Genomic DNA, 20,765 nt, shown 5'->3' with positions numbered 1-20,765 from the left:
AGTGTTAAAGGTGGAGACAAAAACAAGGAGGCAAGGTGACAAGATGGATGCGCTTAGAAGGAACATAGAAGAAGTGACTTTACAAGTCTCCAATTTGGAAAATCATTTAAACAACTCTGGTAGCACAAGTGCATCATTAGTTGCAAAGTTTCCATTCATGAATGAACCTACTCATCCAAATAAGGTCTAGTTGCAAAATTAATTTGTGGTTTAGAATCTAGAAAGTAAATTTTGGTTTGTAGGGGCTCATTTTGTAAGGTGTATACCTACACCCCCCCATATTTTGTTAATTTGTATCGAGCTACTCTAGAAAACTTTGACGATATGATAACTAAAAGGACTGAAGATGATATGTAGAAATGGCTATGTAAAGCTAATGGACCTGTTGCATTCTAAGCACATAATTTCAAATTGATATAAATTCTCATTCTTACAAATTCTATATATTATCATGGTTTTAAGAAAATTAAAAATAAGAATATTTCTATAGAGATGTTAAATTTATATAGGTTTAAATAATAAAGAGTAATCAAATTTATTGAAGTGCAAACGTTTCCTCAAATTTTACACTCAAAGAAATTTACATCTTGAAAGATTTGATCTCTCTACACTCTGTAAATCTTGAATTAAAATGAATCTATGCTACTTTAATAGTTAAATAGTCAAAATAAAAATAAATAAATATAAAAGTATTACATAAGTTTTAATATATTTAAAATACAAAAGAATTAGTAATTGTAATAACATTAATGTAAGTGTCCCTCGATTGGGGTGGTTCACTGCAAAAGATGTGATGGGGGGTGGGGAGGCTTGGCCCTCAACCGTCACCTCACTTCGTCGAGGGGTAAGGTAGGGCTAGTCTACCCTCCATTTGGCACACAACATTAATCGCAATTAATCATGGTACTCCTTTGAATTACTGCACATCCTAAGTTGCCCAAAAGCAACCTCAATATGGTTACCTCCATTTTTACGAGAGGGATAAGTCCAGGTCCTCTTGACCTGACCTCCCCTAAGTTCAAATATGTTGCACTCTCGCTTGTTGATGGACTTTCTTGTTGTATTATGGCTATGGGGAACCTCATGCTGTTGCACAAAATTCACTTTGGCAATGTAATTGAAGGCTACTCTTAGCATTAAGAGGACCTCAGCTCTAGCATAGGGTCAACAACTACCCCACTTCATAACATGTGTTGTCATCCTCAATCACACTCAGATCCATTTTGAAACTTGTTGTTATGGTAATTTGTTTACTAGGAATTAATTAATATATTATCTTCTCTTTGAGCTCAAGCACCGTAACTTTCTTCAATTTTTATGCCACCCTGCTCTGGTTATATGTGGTTTCTAGTCGAATTCTACAATGGGAGCCCTCTATTATTGTGCCTAGTTGTTCTTGGGTCTCTCACAGAACTCAGGTGTCACTTGTTGGGTTGTTACACTTCACCTTACTTCCATTGCATTGGCATGTATCTTGCCCTTCTCCTACAACCAAGTACTCTCACACAACACTGACACTATTAGCCTCTTAGCAGTGCCTCGCTCCAACCATCAATGTTATTACACTTTCCTACTCTTGTTTACTCTTGCTCCTTTGTGGTCCTTGTTGAAATCATCCTTTGGTTATCTCCTGCCATGCCTCACCAATAAATGCATTGTAGATGTGGATTTGTTGGTAGAGGGAGGGCAAACCCCTGTGACCATTTTTTTAGCACAATCCACAACGCATCGCTATGGTGTTGAGAAGTGCAACAAGAAAGTCTCAATTTGATTTTGCGTTGGTCAAATTGAGAAAATTTGAATTTCCACCTCATCACAGAACTTGGATGCAGTTAACTTGTATGACATGGCTCTTGTTACTTTGTTAGCTTAGTTAAGCATGCGTGATTGCCAATTTTGTAGCAATCAAGGTCAGTTATTTCAAGTTGTATTTAGTTAAACTAGTTCTAATAGTTGGAGGAACTAGTGGACGGTCAGTTGTGTAGTGGAACAACAATGTAATTTAGTGATCATCCAGTTAACTGATCAACCAACCCAAAATAGCTAGTGCATGCAAAGAATTCGAGTTCCCCCCCTGCGGTGGAGATTCCAAGGCAGTGTAACATCATTTGTAGACTAGTCTTAAGTGTATAGATGTTGCATGTAGTCAGATGATCAACCTTGAGAATTGTGCAATCAATTGGAGGTAAATTCCTAAATAATAGGGGCCTAAATGCTCGTGGTTTGCGCAAAGAAGTAGGGGCTCAAGCTAAGGCATAAATTGACTAAGTTTGGTTGAGAGCTTCTCATTGAGCAGAGAAATAGGTTATTCACTTGTAGGGTGAGCTCAGCCAGAGCTAGCAATTGTAGTACATCTTTATTCCTTTGATTTAATGGAAGTGGGCTTAAGGGGTTTTTAGCAGTTGCTTTCCTTTACAAAAATATTGTGCATGTGTGTTATTTCTCATTGCATGTCTGAGATTGTTGTTCTAAATTGTGAATTAATGTCTGCAAAACAATAGAGTAGAATTGTGTCTCTTGAGCAATTGCAATTCTACATCATATTTCTAGATATAGTAAGGATGCACGTGAACATATAGAACATAGAATTAATCAAATATCAATTGAATCTATGCATGAGTGAGAAGCTAACACAAATGACAACATCATCTCACAAGCTGCAAAATGGATATCGGATCCTAGCCACACTTGTTGCCAACAAAATCAATATTTTTGCATAGAACTTCATTGGGACCTCGAAACTCTCATTGGTAAAGCCTCGAAGACAAAGAAGACAACAAGAGCAAAACCTCCCTCCAAATCAATGTCATCAAGGCTTAAAATATATAGGTGTCATTGGAACACAAAGATATGGCTATGAGGCTCGCTAAAATTGAAGCTTTGCTTCACAAGGGGAAGGGTACAACCTCCCTGCGCACCCTTAATGCTCCTATAGATGTATCAACTTCAACCTAGACATCACTATTGTTTCTTTCACAGTGAACGACATCTTGCTATGGTTTGCACTCCTACAACTATTACTAATCATAGGCAGAGTACCTACCATTTTGCTCTAGTCAGCATTGCATATCTTTTTGCTATAATTGTATAGTTAAAAATAATTAATATTATTTTATATTAATGGAGAAAATGGTTACATTGTTGTAACGTTCTCCCTAGTTTAGGATTAGTTCCTAAAGTTTAGGGGTTTGGGTGCAACTCCCTAATTCCTAGTATTGTATTTAATGATGTAATCTTTCATTGTTGAATAATAGAGTGTATGAGAGTGATCTCTCTGTTTTTGATGAGTGTAGTCTCCAGGTGCAGGCCACACATGAGAGCTACATCTCTTTCTTTTCAATTTTGTTCACATTTTATCTTGGTATCAGAGCTCAGGTTGGGTGAGCCTGATCTTTTGTCACCTTGTGGCTGAAGTGTCTTTGTAGCTAGCTTACCTGTGTGGCAGAATTGCCTGTGGCTTGAAGGGCCTTTGTGGCTGCGTGTACACAAGAGCTCTGTGCTCAATTGAGCAGGTGGACTGCAGAACACCTGGCTCGGACTCAGATATTTTATTTTATTTTATTTTTTATTTTTATTTTTTATTTTTATTTATTTATTTATTTATTTTTATTTTTTTTCTGAGTGGAGAGGATATTGGCACGCTTTGTGCGCTGACAGAAGCTCCAGAAGGGGGGGAATTAGCACAGATTTGTTGGGATTAATTGTGCCAGAGCAGCGACAGAACATCCAATTGGTGCGAAATTTAAGGAGGAAATCGCGCCAGAGCGCCAGAACGTCCAATTGGCGCGGAAATTAAGGTAAGAAATCGCACCAGCAAAAAATACTCTAACCGATTTTTAATTGGCGCAGATTTTTCGCTCGGGATCGCGCCAACACTAAGAGGATTTTTCGCACGCTGATTGAGGACGCGCCAATCTTCCTTCAAGGGGATCTGCGGAAAGCCTCAACTTCGTTTGGCGGTTTGCAAGGGGTGTAGATCGGCGAAGTTGCAGATCTATTCGGGAGAGGCAGATCAGATCAATTTTTGATCAAATCGGATCTTCGGCTGTATTGGAGACGCCGAATTTGCTCATTGGAGTGGGATTGCCAGACACTGTAGATCGGATCCAGAGGTGACAGATCGATCTGACAGGTATTATTTTTTTGTTGTTGGGTAGATTCAGAATGAGTAATACGATGGAATCTTACCTTAACGAGTCTGGTAAACTTAATGGATCTAACTTCACAAATTGGAAGTTTAAGATCCAGACCTTGCTCGAGGGTGCGAATGCTTGGTCCATAGTTACAGGCGATGAACAGAAGCCAAATGGAGGGCCATAGGAGAAAGATTGGGAAAAACGAGAGAACAAGGCCAAAGTCTTGTTGAAGATGTCTGTGAAAGACAATGTTATTGCGCACATTAGAGACTGTAAAACGTCCGCGGACATCTGGACGAAAATCAAAAGTTTGTATGAGACCCATAATACGAGCAGAGTCTTGGCACTTAAAAGCAAGCTATTTTCAATGAGGATGGACGAGAGGGAGACTGCTACTGCATTTGTTGCGCGAATTAAAGATGTGAAAGACGGATTGGTGGCCATAGGAGTGGCGGTGTCTGATGAAGATCTTGTTGCAATCACAATGAACGGGATGCGAGATGATTTTCAAACGTTCATCACTGGAGTGTCGGCAAGGGAGAAAGCACCCTCATTTGATGATCTCACTGGGATCTTGCAGCAAGAGGAGGAGCGACGACAAAACTTGAACCCCCAGAGTGATGATCTTGCGCTGATGGCGAAACGACGATCATCCAAAGGAAGGCAGTCACAGCAGCAACCAAAGCAGAAAGGAGGAACATCACATACGAATCTGCATTCTCATAAAGGCATGCTTGCAAATCATTCTGAAAAGAAATGTTATTATTGTGGAAAGACAGGTCATATACAGAGAGAATGTTATAAGAAGCAGGCTGATGATGCAAAGAGAAGGCAGGAAAATGCAAAGCACAGAGGATACTTTGCTGAAGAAGAAGACTTCAGTCATGAATTTCGATTGTTCACAGTCAACTGTGCCCTTTCAGCATAATGAATAAGACATTTGGTATGTCGATTCCGGAGCATCCTCTCACATGACAGGTAAAAAGGAATTTTTTGATAGTCTTGAAGAAAGTATAAATGGATCAAAAATATATCTAGGAGATGATAGTGGATATGAGATTAAAGGTCATGGGGTGATTTCAGTTAAGTTACCAAATGGAAAAATTAGTCACCTTACAAATGTTTTATATGTACCTAGAATTAAAAAAAATCTGATATCTGTATCCATGATGGCTGACCAAGATATGCAAGTTGAGTTCTTCAAGACTCATTGTGTGATAAAGGATTGCAGGAATGAAATAGTTGCAACAGGCATGCGAGTTGGGAGCCTATACAGACTGGATGCAAAAAGCATACCAAAACAGCCATCATGGTTGCAGGAGGATCGACAGCCGAACAACTCTGGCATCAGAGGTTCGGTCATTTGAATTTGTAGGACCTCATGTTATTGCAGAAGAAAGGTATGGTCGAGGGACTCCCTATCTTTCGTAATGTTCAGTTAAATTGTGATGGTTGTGCCTTAGGAAAAATGCATAGAGAACAGTTTCTTGTGCATGATAGGAGGAAGGAAACAAAGATTTTAGAACTAGTGCACACTGATGTATGCGGACTTATGCAAACAAGGTCGCTAGGAGGTGCATACTATTTTTTTTTATTTACTGATGACTGCACTAGATATTCATGGGTTTATTTTTTGAACAAGAAAAATCAGACTTTCCAGTGTTTTATAGAATTTAAAACCTTGGTGGAAAAGCAGTTTGGTAAAAGCATAAAAATTCTCCGATCTGACCAAGGGGGAGAATACAAGCTAAAGGAATTCATGAAATTCTGCAAATCTCATGGGATTGTTCAGCAATATACAGTGCCAGACACACCACAACAGAATGGAGTTGCAGAGCGCAAAAACAGAACCTTGGTGGAGTGCGCAAGGAGCATGTTACAAGGTAAGGGTCTTTCTAATAGCTTTTGGGTAGAGGCTATTAATACTGTTGTATATTTGAAGAATAGAAGTCCTACCAGGTATCTTGGCTTCAAAACCCATTTTTAAGCTCTATATGGATTTAAACCAGCAGTAAACCATCTAAGAGTATTTGGGTCAAAAGCATTTGCCCATATACCCAAAGCTGATAGGAAGAAATTAGATCCCAAAGTTGTGAAATGCATCTTTGTTGGTTATGGCACAGAATTTAAAGCATATAAATTGTTCAATCCTGAGTCTCGTAAGACATTTGCAATCAGGGATGTAGTGTTTCATGAACAGGTACAAGAAGGGAAAGATGACGTTGGTGATGATTGGCACATTCCATTGTTGTTGGAGGAAAGCAGCGAAGATGAAAGAGAGCAGGAGCAGAAAGAAGAGCAGAAAGAAGAGAAAAAAGAAGAACAACAAGAACAACAGGAATGAAATAGTTGCAACAGGCATGCGAGTTGGGAGCCTATACAGACTGGATGCAAAAAGCATACCAAAACAAGCCATGGTTGCAGGAGGATCGACAGCCGAACAACTCTGGCATCAGAGGTTCGGTCATTTGAATTTGCAGGACCTCATGTTATTGCAGAAGAAAGGTATGGTTGAGGGACTCCCTATCTTTCGTAATGTTCAGTTAAATTGTGATGGTTGTGCCTTAGGAAAAATGCATAGAGAACAGTTTCCTGTGCATGATAGGAGGAAGGAAATAGAGATTTTAGAACTAGTGCACACTGATGTATGTGGACCTTTACAAACAAGGTCGCTAGGAGGTGCATACTAATTTTTGTTATTTACTGATGACTGCACTAGATATTCATGGGTTTATTTTTTGAACAAGAAAAGTCAGACTTTCCAGTGTTTTATAGAATTTAAAACCTTTGTGGAAAAGCAGTTTGGTAAAAGCATAAAAATTCTCCGATCTGACCAAGGGGGAGAATACAAGCTAAAGGAATTCATGAAATTCTGCAAATCTCATGGGATTGTTCAACAGTATACAGTGCCACACACACCACAGCAGAATGGAGTTGCAGAGCGCAAAAACAGAACCTTGGTGGAGTGCGCAAGGAGCATGTTACAAGGTAAGGGTCTTTCTAATAGCTTTTGGGCAGAGGCTATTAATACTGCTGTATATTTGAAGAACAGAAGTCCTACTAGGTATCTTGGCTTCAAAACCCCTTTTGAAGCTCTATATGGATTTAAACCAGCAGTAAACTATCTAAGAGTATTTGGGTCAAAAGCATTTGCCCATATACCCAAAGCTGATAGGAAGAAATTAGATCCTAAAGCTGTGAAATGCATCTTTGTTGGTTATGGCATAGAATTTAAAGCATATAAATTGTTCAATCCCGAGTCTCGTAAGACACTTGCAAGTAGGGATGTAGTGCTTCATGAACAGATACAAGAAGGGAAAGATGACGTTGGTGATGATTGGCACATTCCATTGTTGTTGGAGGAAAGCAGCGAAGATGAAAGAGAGCAGGAGCAAAAAGAAGAGAAAAAAGAAGAACAACAAGAAGGTGATAATGCAAGCCCAGCAGAAGAAAACAAATTTGAGGTAAGTCCCCTACCAAGGAGGTCAGGTAGGAAGACTCAATTACCATTAAAATTGAGAAACTATGCTTTGATGTCAAAGGTTTTGAACATTGTAGAACCCTCTACTTATAAAGAAGCTAGTCAATTTAAGGAATGGAGAGTTGCAATGAATGAAGAAATGGAATCAATTCTTAGAAATGATACTTGGGATTTAGTTGAACTGCCTAAGAATAAAACACCCATAGGATGCAAATGGCTGTTTAAACCAAAAATGAATGCAGACGGAAGTATAGATAAGTTAAAAGTTAGGCTGGTTGCAAAAGCATATTCACAGCAGGAAGGTATATATTTTGATGATACTTTTGCACCTGTAGCAAAGCTAAACACAATCAGAATGCTTATTGCTTTAGCTACTAAATGTAATTGGGAATTACACCAGCTTGATGTTAAATCTGCATTTTTAAATGGTGATTTAAAAGAGGAAATTTACTTAGTACAACCAGAAGGATATGTAACGCAGGGGCAAGAACATCTTGTTTGCAGATTGAAAAAGGCTTTATATGGTTTAAAGCAAGCACCCAGGTCTTGGTACGAAAAGGTTGATTCTTTCTTTGTAGAGTATGGTTTCCATAGAAGTTTAAATGACCCAAATTTGTATACCAAGTACAATAATCAGGGGCAAATTATTTTGATTTCTTTGTATGTGGACGACATGATTATAACAGGAAATGCAGATGATTTAATCAAAGGAATCAAAAGGCTTATGGCACAAGTTTTTGAGATGAAGGATCTCGGAAGCCTTCACTATTGTCTGGGATTAGAAGTATTCAGAGATACTGGGCAAACTTTTCTTACCCAAGGGAAGTATGCTAGAAATCTGTTGGAAAAGTTTGGTATGGATCAGTGTAGAGCAGCAGCGACACCTTTGCAGCAGAATCTGAAATTGAACAGTGATGATGGCACTAAGGAGGTTGATGCCACAATGTACAGACAACTGGTTGGCAGCCTAATATATCTTACAACAACCAGACTTGACTTGGCATACTCTGTTAGTGTATTGAGCCAATTTATGTCGAAACCGCTTGAAAGTCACTGGATAGCAGCAAAGAGCGTGTTGAGGTATCTTTGTGGTACTGTTAATTATGGTATTTTATACACTGATGTATTTGATGTTACTCTAGTAGGTTTTTCAGACTCAGACTGGGCAGGTAACCAGGATGATCGGAGGTCCATCATAGGTTATGCATTCAACACAGGTTCCAGGGTCATAGCTTGGAGCAGCAAGAAGAAGAGTACTGTAGCCTTGTCTTCATGTGAAGCTGAGTATCAAGCATTGTGTGCAGCAACGTGTGAAGCGATCTGGTTGAGAAGGCTTCTCAAAGATGCAGGAAAAGAACAGAAGAATCCCACTTCCATCAAAAGCGACAACCAGAGCACCATTAAATTAGCATACAATCCAGTGTTTCACAAAAACACCAAACATATAGACACTCAGTTCCATTTTGTTAGAGAGAAAATACAGTCTAAATAAATTGCTGTTGTATATTGTAAAACTTGTGACAATGTGGCTGATTTTTTCACAAAGCCTCTTGCACGAGTGAAATTTGAATTGTTTAGAAAGTTGTTAGGAGTCCAGGAGAACCCTTTCTCCATTAAGGGGGGGAGTTAAAAATAATTAATATTATTTTATATTAATGGAGAAAATGGTTACATTGTTGTAACGCTCTCCCTAGTTTAGGATTAGTTCCTAAAGTTTAGGGGTTTGGGTGCAACTTCCTAATTCCTAGTATTGTAATTAATGATGTAATCTTTCATTGTTGAATAATAGAGCGTACGAGAGTGATCTCTCTGTTTTTGGTGAGTGTAGTCTCCAGGTGCAGGCCACACCTGAGAGCTACATCTCTTTCTTTTCAATTCTGTTCACATTTTATCTTGTATTTCATGAAGAAACTTTGTCAAGCTTTAGTTTATGTAGTTAATATGTACTATTTTAGGCAAATGAATTACTTTTTTGTCGTTGGTGGTGTCCTTAGCTGCAAACCGCGATGAAACACTGATTGATGTATGCTTTTCCTAGCTAATCATTAAAAATTTCAGCCTACAAAAAAAACAACATTGATGTAAGTAACTGACCTTAAAATTATCCATTTCAGAATGTCGATGTGAGAATAAATTGCAACATCCAGGTAAGGCCACTCACTAGTGACATTACCAATGACAAAAAAAACAAGGAGACAATAGATTCACTAGCGATCCAACGAGAGTAGGAGTGACAAAAAACAAGGAGACAATAGATTCACTAGCCATCGGACCAGAGTAGGATTGGAATCTTTGGGTATCTCTGTTTCGTTAATAAGCTTAGAGTTTAACAATATTTAAGGTTTTTTGTTTTTTCATTCCAGAGCAGAGTAGGAGTGGAATCTTTGTTTCATTAATGAGCTTAGAGTTTACGATATTTAAGGTTTAAAATTTTTTTTTTCAACTCGAATGAGAATTTCGAGAGAAGTTAAAACTAAATACAACTATTTAATAAATGTCGCAAATTAACTAATAGATATTTAAATTTTTTATTTTTTCCAAAAGAAATTAAAACTAAATTAACTATTTAATAAATGTCCTAAATAGACTAATAAATATTTAAATTTTTTAATTAAAATGAGAATTTCCGGAAAATTTAAAACTAAATACAACTATTTATTAAATGTCACAAATAGTCTAATCGCAACATGTCTCCATATAATATAACACACACAATTGGGAAAACGTAATGAAGCTAAAAGCCTTTGACCTTAGGGTTTGAATTTTAATAATTAAGAAAGTCGATATGAAAAGGGAGACGAAAATTTAATATTATTATTGACGACACAATGAAACGAACATGACCTGTGACTGGTGTTACCGTATTAGCGTTGAATTTTAATTACTGAAAGAGAGTCGATATAAGAATCGGAAATTTAATATTATTACCAAGTACACCAATTAAACGCACAGCAGCCTGCGACTGGTGTCATTGTATTAGTGTTTGCGTACTGCATTGCTAATGGAATTTTTATTATCATATTTAGTTTTCTGACCTTAAAATATCATTTTATTTTTTATTTATTTAAATTCATGAACAGAACGCAAAATCAAAATACGCAAAGAGATGAGTTATGTCATTGCTTATTGTAACAGCGTTTGTAGTCGAACGGTTAGGATAATTGGTTGGAACCCGGGTTCGACTCCCGGCAAACGGCAAATCTCTAATTGTTTGCTTTTCGTTGGATTTCAGCGTTGTTCCCAACGTCAAGATTTATTGAGAATCCAGTAGACGCAAATCTCTAATTGTTTGCTTTGTTGGATTTCAGCGCTGTTCCCAATATCAAGATATTGAGAATCCAGTAGATGGATTCCTTTTCATATTTCAAGATTTCATCACACGCACTGTACTGATAATTTTACGTCATTCAGAGGATTTCAGCGTTTTTCCCTTATCAAGGTATTCCTTTTTGATATTTCTATACTCTCTCCTGTACAAGAATTCATTACACTCTTCTGGAGAGCATTCAGCGTTGTAGCGTTGTGGCGTTGTTCTGTGATAAAGATATTTAACATCCAGTAGATCCCGAAACAAAAACAAAACTGCTTCCGTTGCCGGGACTTGAACCCGGGTCTCTCCGGTGAGAGCCGAGTATCCTAACCAACTAGACTACAACGGAATTGTTGGAGTTGGACATGGGAATTTAAGAATTGTATTCCAGATATATAATATAGAATCTTTATTGTATATCTTCGCATTGCATTGTTATTCTGATGTCTCGAGTCTTTCATAAATTGAAGTGTGGATTCCATGATGAAGTGGCAACGGAAGTGTTTAATTCATTGTCAGCTATTGACTCAATGTGTTACCATGTCCTTACAGCAACTCCAAAAATGTAATCCCTCACCTCCAAATTCGGTTTCCACATACATCATGCATGGATATCATGTTCCACTATGGAGTATTGGAAAATTGCTGTTAATAAGCCATAGAGGATTTTGAAGGACAAAAGCTCTTGATCAACCTTTCTGACTGGATACTTCGAAGGTGCTACCCAAAATAACATCTGTGGATGTGGCGCTTATATATATATATATATATATATATATATATTTGTGGATCGCATTTTTCATTTCTGTTCGAGAGGTGGACAATGGACTAACAGCAGAACTGAGCTGAGCTTCTCGCCTTATGGGGTTTGCTCTACTGTGCCAAACTCTCAAAATCAGAGGACACCAACATATTTGGAGATTCACAGGTTCCTATAGACTGGATCAACAATGGCTCATAAACTGGATCAACAATGGTTCATCTTTTGCCCCTCCACACATGTACTATTGGATGCAGTGGATTCTTCAGATCAAGGAGCTCTTTTGTTTGATTTCATTCAATTATGTGAATAGGGAGTTCAATTCAAATTTCAGTTGTTGATGCCCTGCCCAAGGAAGGTCTGTCTGTAAGTCCGGGGCACATTTAATTCACTGTTTTCAGGAGGGGGACATATCAGATCAGGCTATATCGACTAGTGATGAAGATGGAATTTTTCGTGGTCTTTTTTCCTTGCAAGGTCTTCGGCGGTCTTATAAACACTTGTCTGGAGTATCAACAACCATTTCAATATTTTGGATTCGCTGGGATATTTATTTTCTCTGGACACGTGCTATTATTTCTTTAGGATATACTTTTGTCTATGTTCTCAATGCAAATATTATTTCTGATTAGTCATGTCAATCTTTTATTAAGACTCCAAGTAAGGTTTTGATTAAAGTCAATTATGTTAATTTAAAATTTCTTTCTTCAAACTCATGAATCATAATTCTGATTGGAAATATTTCAAAAACGATAACATGTAATACACAGAATGGCCATTCTTGAGCGGTCTCAATATCTCTTTATGGAAATTTTATTTCTTATAAGGTCGGTCAATTTTTTATTAAGACTTCAAATAGGTAAGGTTTTGATTAAAGCGAACTATGAGAATTTAAAATTTCTGTCTTCAAACTCATGAAACAGAGATCTAATTTGTGGAACATTTTCATAGTCCAAGGTTTCAACAACAATAACATGGAATAGACAGAATAGCAAACTTGAGAGACCTCAATATCTCTCTATACAAATATTATTCTGATAAATCACGCCAATTTTTTATTAAATTATGTTAAATATATAGGAGAACTGTGTGGTCAGTACCTAATACACGGATTTACGTCAATTTCACGTTAGGGATGAGGAAATAACTTGCAACGTCCAGGCAGGCCGCGGCACCCGTCTTCTCTGGGTTGCACTTACTACATCAAATTACTAGTAACAGAGACCAAGAAGGCAGTAGTTCAGCCAGACATCAAACCAGACTTGGGGTGGAATCGTTGGCTTTGTTTGTTTCATTAATGTGCATCTGCGTTTGCGATATTTAGGGTTTGAATTTTAACAATTGCATAGACAGATGAAGTAAATTAATGTTATTAGTAACTGCTGAAACGAAAGACACATCAACGTGTCACCGGTCTCGCCGCGTTTGCGTGTGGCGTCCGTTTGTATGTTGCATCGCTAATGGAAATTAGTAATACTACTATTTTCAAGTGCACCAACGAAATGCAAAACCAGATTGTGTTAACTGTGAGATTAGAGTTTGTTTATTTTGGAGTAGTAAGTTGTTTAATCACATGTTATCCGAGCGTCAGTAGTCCAACGGTTAGGATAATTGCCTTCCACCGGCAGACGGCATCTACAGAGTATATCAGCGTTGTTCTCTTATAATTGCGATTAAAATCCAGTAGATCCCGACAACTTTAATTATATGGACACCTCTCTGGATTGCTAGAGCAATCATTCCGTTCCAGATATTTTCCAGATGTCAAATATCAAATCGGTGATGGCAAATAAAATTTGATCTTTACATTTCATTGTTTTTTTTAAGAAATCGTATTATCAATTGTTTTTTTAAGAAATCGTATTATCAAAAAAGAGAGTACATTCTCAGAGCTTTTCTTACATTCTTCAATCTTTTCGTTGGTATTTCCATCTTTGATCTACCGTTTTACAATCATATATGTCTGAGGGAGTTACAGAAATGTCCACATATAGTAGTTTTGCATTCTCAGAGCTTTTCTTACATTCTTCAATCTTTTCGTTGGTATTTCCATCTTTGATCTACCGTTTTACAATCATATATGTCTGAGGGAGTTACAGAAATGTCCACATATAGTAGTTTTGCATCACTAGAGCACAGTTCAAAAATTACAAAAAGATGAAGCTACTGATTATAAAATCCAGGAACGATTACATAAATTCTACAAATTCTACAAGGAGTAACACAGTTGAAATAAGCCCAGAATGTCGTTTCCATAGAGCATGAACACTACATAGAGGAGAAGGACCCGAAGTTCAATAGTTCGCCATGTGGGTAAGCCCAAAAAAGACTTACTTGGATCTGGGTGAATACCCTCTTTGAGAGGAGGTCCGTCACTTGATTCTCCTCTTTGTAGATGTCCATGTAAGTTATGTTCCGAAAGCTGTTAGCCAGCCCCATCCAATTGGAGAGGATAAGAGGGTTGAAAGAGGTGTGATCCCTAACCAAGGGTATGATAACCCAGTCTATGATGCTTTTTGCATCTCCATGAATGTAAATTTGTTTGTCTTAGCCATTTTGCAAGCTGAAGAGTGCTCCATAGTGCGATGATCTCGGCTTTGTTGTTAGTGCCTTGTCCTCCCTTCCACCAGAAGTGATAAAGTCTCCCAGGTTCCAGAATGATGATTACTCCACAACCACAACTCCTTCGTTGGCTTGCCCCATCAAAAAGACCAATTGGATATTTTCCCTTCAATTCCTTTATTGTTATCTTTCTCTTCTTTATCTGTCTCTTTATGGGACTGATCTCTGAAAAATAATTAACAGCCTTCATAATAACCTCCCAAATCACCAACGGTTTTTGGTCAAAAATATAAAAGTTTTTGCTGCGCCAAATAGACCAAATGATGTAGAAGGGTAATGCATGAAACTTATTACATTTTTGTAGCCAGAAATGAAGGCGGGAATGCAAAGTTTGCTACGGAGCTACGGACCTGGAGGACCCAAATGCAGGCAGTCCAGTACACCTGCCCATACCTTCTTAGCGAAGGGGCAACGCAACAAGAGGTGGTCAATCTCTTCATTGTGATTCCAGTAGAGGGGGGAAATGCCCGGGCCATGGAATCCCCTGCACCTCAGAATATTCCAAGTAAGAACCCTATTATGTAATGCCAACCAGCAAAAGCAAATGAGTTTGGATGGGATCACCCATCTCCATGCGGCTTGGAACCAATTTTTATTATCAAAATCTCGCTCTGCCAATGGAAGCTTGTTGTATATGTCTTTGACACTTGGCTTGCCTTTCTTCATGTTACCCTCCCACAACAGTCTATCTTCCCCTTCATGGATGGAGATGTCAGCGTCAAAAAGATGTGTGAGGTAGACCTCCCATTCAATAGCATTCTGACTGATTAAGCCAAGCTCGTCTGCCTTTACCGAGGATTGTAGCAGAGGTGTATTGTCATTCTTCCTACTTATCTGAGCAAAATGGTGAATGCCCATGTTGTGCAAGGTGGTTATGAGGTCAATCGATAGTGTATGGTTACCCTAAAAGTCTTTCAGAGCATCTAGACCAATCTCCACTGCTCTTTCGTCCCCCACCTCCCATCTCATGAAGCCCAACATTAATTGTTTGTCTTTTGTCATGGCTGCCATATGTAGGAGGAAATGTTGGTCCTCTTTGCCCCATCCCTGAGCCATAGAGTAAATGGCCTTCCCTGCATATATTTCTCCCTGATGAGGTGACCCCAAATGTTGTCTTCTGTCACTGCCCTCCACAAATTCTTAACAATCAGTGCTCTATTAAAAGAGTGGGTGTCCAATATACCCCAACCACCCTCATCAATTGGCCTGGCAATGACTTTCCATCTCACCAGGTGGAGCTTGCCCTTTAAATCTGTCCCTGACCAAATGAAATTGGTCATAATGGCATCCAATTTACGACAAATCTCCATGGGCAACATAAAAAGTTGCATCCAAAAGACAAAGATGTTCTGCAAAACAGATTTGATGAGAGTCAACTTGCCTCCAATAGTTAATGATCCATGAATTTTTTTGCTTATAGATGCATCATAATTACATATAACAAAGCATTTAAAAACCATGGAACATAAGCATATAAAATGAAGACAAAAGAGACATAATCAGAGATGAGATCAAGACACAGAGATTTGATTACGGAGTTCGTCCAATTTGGACTACATCTCTGGTACTTGCTCAATAGTGTGGAGGCCTTCATTCATTGAATGGCATGGAAAGAGAGAAGTACAAGTAAATTTTTACATGAACATATTTATACCTCCAGTCTAGAAGATAGCTAGCAAATGGAGAGCCCAGCTCTAGTAGCAGACAATACCACTAACTTCTTGGCGAAAAATCGTGCAAAAATGCCTATTGAAACACCCAATTTGGATAATCGAGCCTTCTGCACCTTTTCAGAACCTCCCTACTGCTCAAGGTGAGGTTTAGGTCCCTGCTGCCAGGTCAGGGTCTACTGTTGCGTACCATGTTCTGAGCTATCGGCCAGTGCTCCCCTTCTTCGATGCGAACAATGAAATATATATATATAGCCCCAAGGGTTAGCTCAATCGGTCAAAGTCGGGGCCTCGCCAATGGGAGGTCACAGGGTCGAAACCCGAAAGCTCTTGGGGTTAGGTCTGTTGTGACCGAGGGGTGGACCCCCTTCGGGTGGGGTCCACCCTGATTTCTCGAACCTGGAGTAGCGGATCAACTGACCAAGGTCCGTGAACCAGCTGGAAAAATATATATATATATATATATATATATATATATATATATATATATATATATATATATATATATATATATATATGTGCTGGCAGCAAATCCTCAATACCCAGGCAGTTCTAACAATAGACCAAGTTAAGCAAGCAGGTTTGTTTCTTAGTACAAGAATCTGGGGTCCCACATGATATGTGGCAATAACCTTTACAAACATGGAAAAATCTCCTTTCACCATAGTTTATACCAACTGTTTTCGCATTTGAACCTCAAACTGATGAATATTACTAAGAATCCATGTATTCAATGCTTAACTTGGCGGAATAATGTAGGGAATCAACGTTTTTCAATCGACAGACAGACCAACCCGTATATCAAGCACGTTGTGATACAATGGACCCGGCAGACTATTGAACACAACATATATGATATCGAGTCTGGGAACCCCATCTCAAATTTTAATCGGCAGAGCCAATTGGCATACAAATGTTCCGCAATAATAGGGGACCTGACAATATTATTAAGCATGGTTCATAAATTATTGGGTTTGAAGTGCCATCGCAAATCACAATCGACAGAGGTTGGGGTGATACTCCATTCGACTGCTCCCGCTGCGATATGTGATTGTGATTTTATCACATTGCAACCTGGCTCTGCTGGGGGCCGATTCTTAAACACTTGTTCCTCCCTCGATCCGAGATATGCGATATCGCAATTGCAACTGGGATCCTGCTGGGGCCGATTCTTATCCACTGTCTCTTAAGATTTGCGATTGTGATTATCGCAATTGCAACCTGGGGACTGTTGGGGCCGATTCTCTTAGGCTGTGACCTCTTCTTCTGCGATATGCGATATGTGGGACCAATGGCAACTTGCCACTTGGCGCTTGCCCATTCACTGGGTGTCTCCCACGTGGACAAGTCAAACATAAACTTTGACTTGCTCTAACTTTTTCGTATGAACTCAGATTTGAGTGTCTATCGCACCATTGGAATCAAGATGACGAACACTTCGATCTGATGTTAAGTTTATCAAATTTATCACTTTGAGTTTTGAGCCTTTTACCATGCCACTGGTACTTTTTGAAGATCCACCTGGATCAATCCTCCAGGATCCTCATGGATCAGTTAACCACTTGTATGACCATCTAACAAATTTCTTTTTGAATCTGTCAATCAGCTAGCCCTAATATTTGTTGCCATAGTTGTTAGATTTGAGATGAAAACCAAGGTAAGTAAATCCCTCATCGAGAGTTACAACAATAATTCCAAATAGTTGACAAATTTACCTACATCTAGGCTCCTCTGTGTGACTGGAAATCACCAGAGATTTAGTTTTGTTCATATATGACCCCCAAGCCGCATTGAAAGTATTAATGATGTTATGTAATACTACTGATTTTTTGTGTAGATTGGGAAGTACTCCAAACCCTAGTGTTCGAGGGTTGAAGGTCAAAGCGCCACAAGTAGGCTTGTGGGCTTGGAACACGAGTATGGGGTTTTTCACCCATAGATGTTTGGGACAAAACCATGACAAGTTTGGACATGTGATGGACGAGGATGCTAGCTATCTGTGAGATGATTCTAATGCAACAAGAATCATCCGATTTCGAGTTGTCGTTGAGGAGGTATGAATTATTAAGGGTTAATGATGGGTTTGCAAGTGTGTATGTAGGTCGACCTAAGGTGTTTTAGGCTCATGACTGTTGGAACCCCCTCATTATGACGTTTTATGGAGCCCTTTTGTTGTGTATAAATAAAGGGTGAAGCTAAGTCATTTCAACATCCATTGTGCAACACACATAGCCAACAAGAGCTCATTGGAGGGAGGATAATTTTTGTTTTAGCTCCAACAATAATTCCAAATAGTTGACAAATTTCCTTGCATCTAGGCTCCTTTGTGTGACAGGAAATCACAAGAGATTTAGTTTTGTTCATATATAACCCTAAGGCTGCATTGTAAGTATTAATGATGTTATGTAATACTATTGATTTTTGTGTAGATTGGGAAGTATTCCAAACCCTAGTGTTTGAGGGTTGGAGGTCAAAGCGCCACAAGTAGGCTTGTGGGCTTGGAACACGAGTATCTGGTTTTGCACCCATAGATGTTTGGGACAAAACCGTGATGAGTTTCGACATGTGATGGATGAGGATAATAGCTAGCGGTGAGACGATTCTAATGCAATGAGAATCATTCGATTTCGAGTTGTCATTGAGGAGGTATGAATTATTGAAGGTTAATGATGGGTTTGCAAGTGTGTATGTAGGTCAGCCTAAGGTGTTTTAGGCTCATGACTGTTGGAAACCCCTCATTATGACTTTTTATGGAGCCCCTTGTTGTGTATAAATAAAGGGTGAAGGTAAGTCATTTCAACATCCATTGTGCAACACACATAACCAACAAGAGCTCGTTGGAGGGAGGATAATTTTTATTTTAGCTGCAACAAGTGGAGGTCAAGAATAGCGAGGCAAGGAGACTGTCTTTGGGTCATTTCAGAGGGCCGAGGAGATGTTGGTGTTGATTTCTGGTAGCATCAGATGTGCTCTAAGCCTCAAAATTTGTAGGGAGGCTAGGACACATGTATTCTAGAATACCTAGAAATTGTTTTGGGAAATTCCACGCGGAGACATTGTTATTAAAATAATTAATTATTTTTAATGGATGCTCAAGTCTAAACTTAGGAAATTAAAATAATTAATGGGTATTAATTAAATAGGGGGTGAAACTTCTAGAAGAAGATGAGGATCAAATCAAAATGATCTGAACCATTGATTAGAATCTAATTTGGGTTGTTGTTTATGACAACGAGAAGATTATACAAAGGACTTCGATGGGCATTTGGAAAATACATCAAGTGAGAGATAAGAGATCGATTTTCTCAAGAGAGCAGCACAACAATTTCCAGAGAAGGTGATCAAGGATATTTCTTGCAGTGAGGGGCAGGGACAATTTTCCGAAGGAATTTTTCCTGATCCAAAGAGCGCAAGGGTGAGAGGGCAGAGAGTAGTCCAGAGAAGTAGCTCTAGGCCATGCAAAGGCAGTGTAGAGCTACGTTGTGGTAGCACAGAGCTTCAAAGGGAGTCCGTATTTCTGTTGGGGAACAGTGGGGATCTAGTGTCAGAGTTGGGGTGTGAGACTGGGAGGATAGAGAGTCGAAGTTTCCAGGGAGCAGATGAGGAGGAGGTGCAACGCAATCCCAACAACAGTGACGCAGTCGCTGCGTGGGTGTGACACAGTACTACATAGAGGTTGTGTAAAGACAACACAAAGGCTCATCTCCAGCGCAGATTAGTGCTAGATTTCCTAGTGATAGGGTGAGATCATCTCACTATCTTTTTGTCCAGTTAGATCTTTGTATAGGATTGCCAGTTTGGGCATTTGAAGATTTGTAGTAAAAAAATACTACATAATAATACAAACCCTCAATTATTGCAGCGGTTTTCCCACGTTGGGTTTTTTCTGAGGACATTTGTCCAAAAACAATGGTGTCAGTGGTGTGTGCTATTTCTTTCTTGCTCAGTTCTTGTTTCTGCATATTATTTAAGTTGTGAAGGATGCAGTTGTATTTATTTTGTTGTTTACCATATAAAACTGTAAATAACTTGATTCAGTAGGAGAAATATAATTAGTTGCTGCAGTAGTGATTCGGGGATTCCAAATTTTCACATGGTATCACAGTGCAAGTGAAGCAAGAGAGCAGATCAGAAGAGCTGGGCATTGAAGAGGAGGAGGGAGATCGAAGCACTGCCTAGGCAAGAGATCAAATCCCCAGAGTGATTGCGTAGTCCAGGCCAGGAGGGAAACATTCTAGAGGAAAATCTCTCTCTGAGTGAGTTGACAAAGAGGTAAGATTTCTAGTTTGTGATTTGTCAGTGGTGGAGGGAGCAGTGCAACAACAGATCTAGTGTTGAGTAGTCTTCAAGTGCGACACAGTTGAGTTGGCAGTTGTAGGGTCATCACCTCAGCCTATAGAAATGGTGAGGCTGGCCCTAAATTCAATCTCAGAAGAATGGCAAGTATTTATCCAGAGTATCCTGGGCAGAGAGAAATTACCAGATTGGGAAGGAATGTGGGTTGTTCTTCAACAGGAAGAGATGAGGTAAGACTTAGTCAAGTGAAAACTTGATGGTAGCGGCAACAGTGGGATGAAGCCCAAGGAGGAGGAGGAGAATGAAACCCTTGCATCAAAGGGGCAACAGAAGCAGCAAAGACGAAAGAAGGACGTTTCAAAGATCAAATGTTTCCAGTGTGGTGAATTTTGTTACTACACTACACAATGTCCTCTCAAGAAGAAGGACAGGGACGAGAAACATGATCCGCAGGCTCCAACCACAAAGATTGAAGAGGAGTTTGCCATGA

The 20,765-nt window shown here is 39.0% G+C and overlaps 1 non-coding gene across 1 annotated transcript; it reads right to left on the bottom strand.

Annotated features, from left to right (window-relative positions):
* Nucleotides 1–11,203: 11,203 nt before the first annotated feature.
* TRNAE-CUC (transfer RNA glutamic acid (anticodon CUC)) lies at nt 11,204–11,276 on the bottom strand. Its single transcript has one exon. It is a non-coding gene; the product is annotated as a tRNA-Glu (tRNA).
* Nucleotides 11,277–20,765: the final 9,489 nt, after the last annotated feature.

Source organism: Pinus tabuliformis, chromosome 3_1 (assembly GCF_031772625.1).
Source record: "Pinus tabuliformis cultivar Carrire ecotype Pingquan chromosome 3_1, CPIR1, whole genome shotgun sequence".
In the NCBI taxonomy this organism is placed as follows: domain Eukaryota; kingdom Viridiplantae; phylum Streptophyta; class Pinopsida; order Pinales; family Pinaceae; genus Pinus; species Pinus tabuliformis.
The sequence above is the reverse complement of the archived record's forward strand: the minus strand, read 5'-3'. Positions and strand labels throughout refer to the sequence as shown.